The sequence below is a fragment of the Mchenga conophoros genome, linkage group LG6 (assembly GCF_057382185.1).
Source record: "Mchenga conophoros isolate Kocher_MC1m ecotype Shallow Benthic linkage group LG6, M_conophoros_male_GT1.1, whole genome shotgun sequence".
Lineage (NCBI taxonomy): Eukaryota > Metazoa > Chordata > Actinopteri > Cichliformes > Cichlidae > Mchenga > Mchenga conophoros.
In genome coordinates, this window is record NC_140531.1 from 10,865,252 (window position 1) to 10,875,891 (window position 10,640).

Here is a 10,640-nt window from a genome sequence, read left to right on the forward strand (position 1 = left end):
CATATGTGAAAAAAAAACAAAACGCTCGTAGGGCCCAAGTGATTTTGGGGGGTGGAACGATACTGATGAACTGCTTCTCTCATTGGAGTGAAACTAAATGTATCTCCACCAGGCAGCACTGATGCTGCTCTTTAAAGTCATTACATTGGGGTCAGAAAAAAGGGAACACTGAATCACATCCATGGATTTTGAGAGGGAGCTTTGAGATGAGAGGATAATAACCACTGAATCTTAGATTTCCTCATTCCTCCCCTTTTCCGGGAGGCCCCGCGCTATCTCTCTATTTGTCACCCGTCCTTCCTTTTGTCACCCACCGATTCGACGCGCCTGTTCTCTGAGAGAAAATGGCAGCAAGAAAAAGCCAGGGGTCTATCGCCGGCAGGCCCCTCCATGGATCTGACAAACTCTGAAGGGAAGGACCGTTTTGGTTTTGTCTGTGTTTACTGAAGTTTACAGATTGACCGATGTTCCCACTTCACTCTCCACCTCCAGATGTCTTCCTGTCATATTTGGTGACCTCCTTCCAGACATAAACTCCTGCTCAGATACTTTCATTGCTCCCAAGTGTCGGTAGGACATTACAGAAACACCCCCCCCCCCCCCCCCCCCCCCTCTCACTGGAGCACCGACAGCCAAATGAAAGGGAATGACTCAGTAGAGATGTTTCAGCTCATACATATGCTCACGTTCATCTACATGCGCCTTAGAGTTGTCTGTGTGTGCTTGAAAAAGGAAGCGTGGGATTGGGGGTGGGCTATATGGGGTTTTTATTTGTATCATATTTTGAGAAAATGGAAAGGAAGAAAGAAACTGATGGGAACAGGAAAGGAGGATGAAACTGGGATGAGAACCTGAGAGAGAAGGCAGGAGAGAGTGTGAGGGGAGTATAATGAGTGAGGAGAGTGTGTGTGTGTGTGTGTGTGTGTGTGTGTGTGAGCGAGCAAGAGAGTGCGTTTCCCAGAGCTTACAGGCAGCTCTGAATAAATCATGCCCCGTCTATGGCATCTACGGCAGTTACTGCCATTATTGTTCGTCCAGTCCGATAGCAGCTGGAAGAATATCACCCTTCAGTTTTTCATCTCTCTCTCTCCCTCTCTTTCTCTCTCCATCTAGCGCCTCAGATAACTTTGTTTCCTTGGAAACTATGTGGAAAAGAGGAAATGGGGATGGGTGTTGTTAAGACGAGTGGGTGGGTTCATATCAGGCAAGGAGCTGCAGCATTCGGATGAGGTCGACCCCGACGTTGAGTCCCTTCGGTTAGATACTCAGCTTTCTGCTCAGCTGCCAATCACAGATCGTCTTTTTCTTTCACTTATCCTGATTTTTTTTTTTCCTCCCCCTCCTCAAGTCTGTGTTTTCAGCTTTCTCTATTTTGCAAAATCTCCCAAGTCATCCTCCAACACACACACACACACACACACACACACACATACACACTGTGGATCCTATCTATTCTGTGTGTTTTCTGTTATCCTCACAGGAATGCACCATTTCAATAACAGGGGTCTGTTTATCTTCTCTCTGCCTCGTTTCTTTCCCTTTGTTTTGGGGCAGCAGTTGCCATGGCGATGCCTTTTCTGATGCCCTACAGATGATTATCATCATAAACATTTAGGCAGGAGCGCTCATGCCTCTTGCCTTCTTTCTGTCGTAAACAGCTGTCGATGTGGAATGGATGCCTAGATCACCCCCACCCCAACACACACAGACACAGACACCCACCCATCCGCCCAAGTTGTCTGGCAGAAGTTGATGATGATGTAGAGCCTTGGTATGAGTACATGGGTAGCCCAGTGGGACAAGGATTAGTTCTTGTTGAGGGCGTGGAAGTCGTAGCTGGAATATTTACCGTGCTGCGGAGCAGTTAAAGATGTGCGCCGGGCAGACGAGCAGCGATCAAGAAATTATGAGCACATTGATTTTTGTTTTAACTGCAGATTGACCATATCCACCATCTACTCTTCAAACCTGTCTGGGCTTTACTTTAGCTTCTGGCTTCTTTCGAGGTTAAGACCTCTAGAGGTATAAAAACCACTTTTCTTGTAGTAAACACCGCCTGTCGCTGACGCCGCCTGAGATCATATCAAACATTATTTTGTAGCTTTAATTTCATCAGACGCTGACACAGCCATGCATCGAATGCCTCAAATGCTTTTTGTCCCCATTATTTTCACCTCCAAACTCCTCAATCATTAAAACGCTGCTCTTCCCTTACAGTTCCAATGCCATTAATATGTTTTTGGGGACTTATTTCCATAAATTGGTTCCCTTCTCAGAGCTGGGAGACCACTTGGTGGGGAAAATTAGATTAGCCAGCAGGCCGCCGACAGTTGTGTCAGGGCCCGTGTCGCTGCCTCGATGGCAGCGCGGTCTGTGCCGACATCTGTTAGGGTTTTGGTTTTAATGCTGGGAGCCAAATCCTGATCCAAACCCAGAGGGGCTGCGGCGAGAAAAAGAGCTTTAAGCAGGATTTGATGGGAGAGGAAGCGACGATAATGCGAGATTCAACGCCCTTTGTCTCAAAATGAGATTTATTTATTTTTATTTATTTTTTAAATAGAACGTGGGTAACATACTCATGGTACGACTCTAGGTCAAGTAATGAATGAGGTGTCACATTTTTGTACTAAAGCTCTCATTTTCTTCAGTCTTCTTGCAAAAAGCACTGACTGATGTTTTCATTTGAGACTAGATCTGACTAAAGTTTCTAATGTGACTCACTTTGAAAACAAAACCTGCCAGCCTCTGATTTCAGGGCCTCAGACTGCACTCATAGGAAGACTCACTGCTGCAATCACTTTGCACATCTTGCATATCTGCGTGTCGGCTGACAGATAAGGATGTGTGGACTGCTGAAAGACGAGTCAGGTTTACCTCGCTTGGCCTGTTGAACTGTTATCACTTAGGTCGCCACGACACGCTCCTGAGATCTACAACAGGCTGAGGTCACCGGCCAAGATGGCCGGCCGGCCAGTGTAATAACAGGTGAGGGAATGCGCATGCAGTTTTCCCCTTAATTCCTCATGCAGAACCAGACGTGAGTAAGAAAGAAAAATGCAGAGCCTCTCATCACTCAATCCTTATCACTAAATGTCACAGCGCTGCAGAGCTGGGCACAGTGTCACACACACACACACACTCACCATTACCCAGCACACACCCGTGGGTTTTCTTTTATATCTTTTGTGTTTTCCCTGGTTCATCAAAGTATGCCAGTTTGCATGAGAGGCAGAAATGTCCCTAAATTAATCAGTTTGTGTTTTTTGTAAGTACAAGCCAGAGAAGAACCAAGAAGGGAAACATATTTCAGACTGAGCAGAAACAGGAAAATATAAAAAAGACAAAGAAACGAAGAAGCAGCAGCAGTGGGTTTTTCCCAGTATACAAAGTCGAAGCTTGATGAATGGAGACTTGAATCCAGAAAGAGACATTTTGGAAATAATCCTTCCGCTGCTGTTCCCAGTGACGGACTCATTGGATGAGTGCGGAGGAGGGAGGTAATACGCTTGACGGAACGGCTTCGGTTTTTCCACTTTGATGAGGGAGAGGGAGTCATCATGGCGATGAAATAAAAACCATTCCAAATGAAGGGAGCGCCTCATCCTCCCCGTAAAAAGACAAATCTATAAAGCAGTGACAGTTTAAGTGAAGATGAGGCTGACTGGCTCGTGTGTTGTCCACGCTGCCTCCCGGGACTTGCGGTGATTTTTAAAGAGGCTGGCAGGAGTGCCAAATAGGGGTGTCTTTCTTGCTCAAGGACACTTGATTGTGACCACTCAGCAGGCATTAAAGCACTGAGGCACTTATGTTTTTGGACAGCTCTGGCCTGTTGCTTTCTCTTGGGTTTTTTTAGACACCGTCAAACGTAAAGCCTTTAAAGCAGTAACAGCGGCTGTAGTTGAAGTGCAGACTCGTATAAAAGAACGGGCACAGCCATTGTGGCCTCAGCCTTTGATGTAGTGTGCTTTTGAAGCCATCTTTTTAGACATAGTTGTTACTTGGTTAGTTAAATAACTGCACAGCAAGCTTATTTCTCTGGAAATGACATTTAAAAATGTTCCCACAGAAACCTCCAATATAAATACAGTGGAGGTCCAGTTCACTGGCTTGGATTAGATGAGATGAAGCCCAGTCAGCACTCACCTTTCCACTCAAAGCAGCCACACTTAAAAGCCTTAATGATAAATTTATGTGTCACACTTGTTTATTTCGGCTCTAAAGTTTTTAACCCTCAACCCCTCCCTCAGTTTTTCTTTTTTTTCCTTTTCTATAAATGAGAGAACTGGATCCTTGCCATTTGTTTTTTTTCTTTTCCATTGTTGTTAGCTTGTTTTTGGCCCACAGGCTGCCCTTTTCCTGCCTTGGATGTTGTGCGCTTACGTTATTATTTTTGGAATAGCCGATCTATAACTCCCAATCTCGCCTGACCTTAAGAATGTGAACATTTTCAATATCTGTGACGGGCGTTTTACCAAAGATAAAAAGTTTGAATTTTACTCTGATCAGGTTTTTGTTTTTTGGCAGTCTGACAACAAATAACCTGCAGTAACACCGCAGCACTGTTCAGTCCGCTTTGGGGTTATTAGTAGGAAAGAGCTCGGTGTCATCTCTTTTTTTGCTTTCAGTTATTGATATTAATAACAGGAAATAACCACTGAGAAAAACTCTGTTTTGAACTGGAGAAGTCTGAACATTGGCTGTAAGTGCTGTCAGGGATGTTTGCTGAGGGTGTGTGTGTGTGTGTGTGTGTGTGTGTGTGCTCTGCACTTCCACCGCTTCCTTTCCCGTACACACGACTGCTGTTGGAGGTGTTGAGATAGCCTCCAAGCTTACAGATCCTACATTTCCCATAACGCACCTCTGTGACTTCTTTTTGCTTCCATGTTAAATATTCATGTCTTTCACATTCAGTGCTGCCAGTTTACACCACAACCTTGTTAAAAGACATCTCCAAGGCCCGGGTTAAGAGAGGTGATGATCCTGTTACCGTGACATCGCCAGAGTAAACGTGTCGGCTCCGCCCTCTTTTCAGTGCATGTATGCTAATCATCCACATATGTTTTGTAGCATTTGGCTTTCGTGTGTATCGTGCACAGATGTGTTTCTGCACCACCCACACCCATCTGCTGTTGTGCTCACAGAGTAGCCGACCGACTGCCCGAACGGGCTAACATGCCATCATGGCTCTGGCCCCCCGCCAGGCCCGTGGCCCCCACCGATTGATGTTTTCCGAGAAACATTAGCAGGAAGTAGGCCAGAAAGAGAGGAGGGGTAAGTGGGGAAAGTAGTGCTCCTTTTAGAGAGGTCTTTTTTTTTTTTTTTTAAGTCAAACTTTATTCATGTCTCATTAATGCCTCCTACACAAATCTGGGAAGCATGGATGGAATGTATGGAAACACGTGTGCTCTGTAGAGAGAGGAACATGCCTGCCATCGAGCTGCTGTCGTCTCGGCTGTAAACACATAATTATTCTCCCCATGTAATAGACGGAAGCGTTCACATTCCACAAACTGAGCAATCGGATTCACTCTGGCAGCTGCACTTCGATGTGTCGCTAATTGGAAAGAACTCTGTGTTAAACCACAAGCGCTACAGGGAAACCAGTCTCTACCCCAGTGTTTCTGCAGTTAGCTTTGATTTGTCAGTGATGCACCAATTTGTAATCCAAACCAATAAATGGCCGGCTCACTCAAACAAGAAAAAAAGGAGCTTTTTCCACTTCTATGTGACGATGCTGTGTTTTAAATATGGTTTTATTTGCCCACATTTCGTGACGTGAGATTTCTGCCGCCCCCTTAATGCGGGATTAGCTGTGAACGGGATTTCATGTATCGTTTTTGGTGCTTACAGCATTTAAAGATTAGTGTCACTTCAGTTTTGCTTGGAAATACCAAAGAACCGGTCCTTACGACAACTATTGACAGTGAGTCCTGTGGATTAGCTGGAGCAAGCACTGATTTCTGATGGAGAATCAACAGCAATCTCTATTTTTACGATATCCCACACACGCAACGACAACGGAAACTAGTTGCAAGCAAGACTATTTCAGTGAACGAGTCCTTTAAAGCATTCAAACGTTGCATTCACTGTCAAGTAAAAGCTCCCTTTTTTTTGTTTACAGTTCATCGAGTGGACGCACTCGCTGCAGTTAAGCAGAGCAGCCGACTGGTGTAAAAGAAAATAAATTGCTCTGTCACACAATGTCACATCAACAAACAAGCACATTAACATATTAACCAGCAGTTTAGAAGCTCTGTTGAATGTGAAATAGTGGAATTGGCTGGCAAATTCAACCTCTGTAAACATAACGGGCTTTATCAAAGGAATGTGCCTGGAATTTATAGGACAGGTGAGCGTGTCTGGGTGTGTGTATGTGCGGGTGCGCGAGTGTACATGCTTGTAAGTCAGGAGTCATAACACTTGTGAATATGTTCCAGGACAGATTGTTGGCAAGTCCAGGCGTCCATATGTTGTGACACTGCAGATCAAAAAGATGAAAGTCAGCGGAGCACCGCGGAGACAGATGGACGCGGTGACACATACTGTACGTGCGAGAAAAGTCGGGCAAGCAGACAGGCCGACACCTGGCTGCAGATCAAACGCCGCCAGAAACTGAGGCGGAGGTTGGCGCGTACGCGTTTGTGTGCCATTGACGACACTCTGTGGCCAAAAGTACGACGACATCCCCTCGTCAGTGCGTTTATGCGTTTATGCTTGCTGCTCGCAGGGAGGTTTTTCTCGCAGCCTGGTTTTGGAAATAAATAAATTAAATACCTGGGACTAGAATACTAAAATTAAAAGCACTATTTATTCCGAGTTTACAACAAAAATAACTCCGGGTTTGGTTTAACTGGAGTCCGTCTTAAAAGAGCCTCTTTGCTTTTCAGCAATGCTGCCACACTGAAAATGGCTGCAGTTCACCTCGAGGGCGCTCATGGGAGCTTTGGTGGAGTAGCGGTGTATGCCGCTAAAACAAGAACGAGGGAAAGAGAGAGCCTTACAATCAGACACATCATTTCCACATTAACACCCCCCCCCCTCCCCCTTCATGTGAAGTCAATCAGTGTGTTTGTCCTTGTGGAGTTTTTGCTTTTTAAGTTCTTATATTGTTTTCGGGGGTTTTGTGAACATCTGAGAAATGCAGAGATGACGAGTGTCTCTGTTTTTCTATTTGACTTTGTTTTTGTACTTTTTTTTTTTTGTAATTTCATCCTCTTGGCAGCTTGATATTTAATGTCTTTTAAAGGCTGTGTGTGTGTGTGTGTGTGTGTGTGTGTGTGTGTGTGTGTGTGTGTGTGTGTGTGTGTGTGTGTGTGTGTGTGTCTGCTCAATAGCACTGTCTTAGTCTACTGCTAGATTCTAGATTAACTTCCCTCTCAACCTCACAGATCTTTTACCTCTTTTGATGCCATAAAGGGGACGTCGCACTGTGGCGGCCATCTTTTTTTGTTGTTGTTTTCTCTGGGATTGTTTATTTTTTGGGCTTTTTTTAAATTTTATGACATCATCCTTTCCTTGTGACAGCACAACATAACCACCTGATTCATGTATGTGTGTTTTTTCCTTACTATGTTGATTTATGTTCCCATAGTAGGACCGACACACTCGCACTCATTCACACACACACACAGTCTACGTACATGCTCACAGAGACGCACACAGTCCAGCCTCTGTTTTTTTTTGTTGTATTCTTACTGTGCTCTGATTGTGTCCGAGTCCTCTGCTGGTCGAACAGTCAGACTACTGTAGGCGCTCTGTTTGTGCCCTCGCTTTTATGCGATCGCTATGAAGGCTCGCCATTGTGTGACCAAAAAGCATTTTTGTCGTTGCTCAGCCACTCAGAACCGGTTTGGGCCAGAGTCTTGACCCAAGAACAACCCAAATGCCATTTATCTCCTCATGTTTGGTGTTCCTGTGTCTGTCACACAGCAGTGTGGTGCTGATTTGATGCTTTCCTTCCTGCTTTGTGTGTGGTGTTTGCTTTTTTTTTGCTTTTTCCTTGCTTTTTCCTTCAAACAGACAAAGATGTCAAAAATGATCAAAACATATTTGGAAAAATAGCTTTTTTTTATTTTGAATTGCATGCTGAAACACAGAGACTACTTCTGCCTACAAAACTATGAATTGCACCTTAACTGGAGGGATGTGTTTTTCTTTTAGGTGTTTTTTTTTTTTTTTGTTTTTTTTGTTTTTTTTGTTTTTTTTTGCATACACACAAATAAATGCATGGGGGGAGCGTGAACTGTTTGTGTATTTCTGAGATAAAACACGTAATTGTCAGCGTGTCAGGAAATCTGTATATCGTAAAACAGGGTTGTTTTGTTGTGCTTATCAATGCCAGATTTCACTGTAATTGATTCAGTCACCGGTGTTTGGGGCACGATGGCTTCAATAAGCAGCTTCAGAACATGCTTTTTTTCAAACAAAACAATAATCAGTGCTTACGGGTTTTTATAAAAATTGATTTTATTCAAAAAAACAGACTGTATTTAAAAGATGATTCTTTTTGCTGCCAGATGGTTCGCCCCCTGCTGGCCATCAGAAGAAATGTGGCTATCCATCTTCTATATACAGTCAGTGGCCTAAAAACTTAACACAGCATTAATCCAACAAGTTATCAACAAAGTAACATCTGCATCTGCTTTCATTGGCCTGGCCTCACACGGTGACCGTTAAGAGGTTTTCTGCTCATCCCTGTCATAAAGCACATCTACCTGCCGTCCATCTTGTCCTTGTGAAAATTTAAAAATGACGCTAGCATACACAACACACACGTGCACATATCTACAGTGGAGCGTCAGCAGATGATTGGCACTCACCACGGCGTTGCCACCCGGCCTCGTGTCCCCAGGGGCAGAGTCATGTCTGCAGCCAATTAATCAACAGGGCAGTCAGCCACATCCATACCCATCTGATGCTCACCAACCTCCTGCCAGTGTGCCAGATTTAGCTTTCCCCTGTTTACACAGACTGCGTTTGGTTAATAAGAAAGGAATTTAAAACGCTACATGACAGGGATACTGAAAATGTTTTCGAGGGGTGTTTTTTGTTGGAAAGATCCCAGTGAAATGTCTGGGTTTCAGCACTTTGTTTTGTTTTTTTTGGGGTTTTTTTTGTTTTGTTTCTTTTTTTTAATATTATTATTAGTCTTTTGCTAAATGATTGCATTGTTTAAGAACTCAAAACATGTTTGCAGAGACTGTAAGGTTTTTCTTTGTTGTGCAGTGGCATCATATGACTTTACCACCTGGGACGTATGTAATATAATTACAGAATTACTGCCGCCCCTGCCTCTTCCTGTCCCCGAGCACTGATGATGATTGTAAATGTTCACATAGTTTTATTTTTTATATCATTGTTGGGGCTTAAATTTAGTTTCTTCTTTTTATCTTTTTGTTTTAGAACAGTTAATGGGTGTCTGTGGGGAAAGTGTGTGTGTGCGTGCGTGTAGTTACGTGTCTTACTGTATGCGTGCGAGGGATGATGCAGGGTGTACGTTGTTTCGTGGCTCCCGCTGCACATCGGCCCCTTTGCCCGTGTTCATCATCGTTCCAGTGTGTTCAGGTGTTCCCACGCCTCTGCGTCCATTCATCCAAAAGAAGAGCGAGGGAGAGAACAGGAGATGGAGGATGTGGAAGAGGAGAGTGCAGAGGGGCTTTTCCCCTCAGAAAGGGGGGGAAAAAACAACCAAGAGAACATACTTTTGAGAGAAAAAAAAAAGATATTTTTCTCCTCTGCTGGGTCACAATGAAGAGTGTAAATTTTTAAATTAACTGAAAATGATGAATAAAAAAAAAATCATTTGTTCTCTATATGAATGACTATGTTAACCATGAACAAAAAGTAATGACTTCTATGACAAAGACATATAATAAATTAATTTTAAAATTTTAACTCTGAGTTCTTCGAGGCTTTGGTTGAAGGTGTTTGGCTGATGGGAAGTGTGTTTAATAAATTACGGCGACTTGCATCATCTCACTAGAGGGCAGCACTGCAACACACATCATTACATCTCATTAGGATGCATCACTTTAGAGGCTCTGGACACATTTTAATAGCAAACTTTTAATGATGAGAAATTCTAAGTGCTGCAGAATGAACATTTGTGCACCTCTGCAACGATCATTAACAAATCTATCATTTAAAGTGTTCCGGTTACTTTTAACTATAAGTCTTAAATCACAAAGATTTTGACAGAGTAAACACTTTAGGGTTGGAGCTCAAGGAACAATGCAGGTTATTTGGCATCTTTAGTTTAAATGTGCAAATGATTGCATCATAACATGTAATAAATAGGGAGCTCTGATCAGACATAACATTATGACCACCTGCCTAATATTGTGTTGCCCCCCTTTTTTGCTGCCAAAACAGCCCGGACCTGCTGAAGACTCCACTGGACCCCTGAAGGTGTGCTGTGGTATCTGCACCAAGACGCTAGCAGCAGATCCTATATGTAGTGGACGTTTTGAAGTGGGGCCTCCATGCATTGGAATTGTTTGTCCAGCACATCCCACAGATCCACAACTAGGTTGATATATGGGGAGTTTCACCAAGTCAACACCTCAAACTTGTTGTGATCCTCAAATGATTCCTGAACCTTTGTTTTGTTCAGCATTATCCTGCTGAAAGAGGCCACAGCC